The sequence below is a fragment of the Cucurbita moschata genome, unplaced genomic scaffold (assembly GCF_002738365.1).
Source record: "Cucurbita moschata cultivar Rifu unplaced genomic scaffold, Cmos_1.0 Cmo_Scf00013, whole genome shotgun sequence".
NCBI lineage: Eukaryota > Viridiplantae > Streptophyta > Magnoliopsida > Cucurbitales > Cucurbitaceae > Cucurbita > Cucurbita moschata.
Genome location: NW_019268529.1, coordinates 1486663 through 1488636, shown reverse-complemented (window position 1 = coordinate 1488636; position 1974 = coordinate 1486663).

The following is a 1974-nucleotide window of genomic DNA, read 5'->3' as shown; positions in this document are numbered from 1 at the left end:
CTTGCGTGATGTTTCACATTGGTTTTAGACTTTTAGCTCGAAATCTTCGTTTATTAGGATCTGATACATGAAACCAACAAGTTGGTTGGAAGAATATATAAGTGAAGATTGAACACCATGAAGTTTGGAATAGTTGTCTTGGAAGGAGACTTCTACGTCACTAAAGAGAGTTCTTCATTCGAAAATGAGGGGCGAAAGAAACAACAAAGGGAGTTCCCTTTGTTTGAAGAAACCTTCATTCAAAATGGGGGACCAAAGGCATGCGCCTAAGAAAAAACATCTTTTGGCCTTGTTAGTTATGAAGCTTCTAAAAGTTTCATTTTCACCCCTTATCCCTTGATTAATTCTCTTTTGGGATTTTATTTTAGCTGTGTTTCAACATTATCATGAATGAGCAAGCCCAATTGAAAGAAGTTCAGGCCTTAATCTAATGGGCTTCATAAATTTTTTAAGGCCCACCTTCCAAGTAAGGCTTATAAGCCCAATTCATGGACTTGGTTCATTAGGTTGAATCTTGGTGGATTGAGCACTTTGATGAAGTTGAATTACCACAAACATTAAGGTCACATATAGATGTAAAATAAGATCAAGTTATCGTGTACCACTTCAATTCATGCACTTCCCATGTAAAAGGAATGAATTCATAAAACATGGCAATGAACAAACTTGCTTTTTGGTTCCTAGTTTTGGTAAAATTTGTTGTTTAACGATATTACGCACCAATCAGTGGGACAATCCAGTTACCTAGAGTTGTATGAGTTAAGTATTCTTTTCTCGAGTATATTGGGCCTAAAAATGCAATTGCATTATAAAGTTGCAACTGAACCTACTGAACCAGTCCAAATTTACCTAACATGAAACCTATTAGTTTGAAAGTACATAAACCACCCAATTAACACCAATGAGTTTGAAAGCACTGTGGAGAGCAACAAAAGTACATAAACCACCTAATTAACACCAATGAGTAAAATTTACGGTAAATTTGGGTTGGTTCCATTTAATCGATCTAGTGTTAGAAGAACTCATGAACCAGCCAGATCACAAAATTTTCATTTATTGTATCTAATCCAACTCATCTTAAATAAGTTTATATAACCTCATCCAAACCATACCGATCGAATTTTTCGAGTCATCCAAGTTTTTGAACAACCATAAACCAAACCCGTGCTCGAGAAAAACACTTCTAGATATATGTATATATTTCATTGAAATAAGGAAAATAATATGGAGGTTATGATGCATGTGGGTTAGAGTGTAGGTTAGGCATGTGAGAGGCAGAGCAAAGGAGATGACACCAAAACCAAACAAAACAGATATCCAAAGCAAAAGGTGTAGCACATTGGATCGAAGTTTACAGGAAGTGGGTGCGCCTTCAATCTTCTTCTTGTCACTTTCTGTAACGCCCGCTCATCGCCAACGCGATTAACAGGAGTTACTATCGACAATATTAAGAGACTCTGATACCCAATCATAAAATTAAAAATATTTCTGAAAACATCCAGTAAAGTATTTCTATAAAAGAAAAACAGTACTTTACAAAAAACTTAAAACGACTAAGGTAAATTCTTGACAACGGAAACATAATTACAGAACAGACCCAGACATGGATTTCCAGTAGCCTCTAGCCCGCTGGTCTCGTCCTCGGCTGACCTGCAGCATCTACATCTGGAAAGAAAAGTTATAATAATTCTGATGAGTAATTAGATTACTCAGTAAGTAGCTAGTTTATCATTCACAGGTTCATAACTAATCTTTCCAGGTGTTTTTACGTTTTATTCATCACTGACTCCTAGTTCTCTTACTAGGGTCATCTGTTCGTTAATGAGGTATCTCAGCTACCTCCAGCTAGGTTACTGACTCTCTCTCGATATGCTTATCTAGAATTTTCGGACTCGTATGTAAGACTCGCTCTCGGTCAAATACGGCCCGTCTACTAATTGCTCTGGCGGCCTGTTTATCTCATATACCAACGGT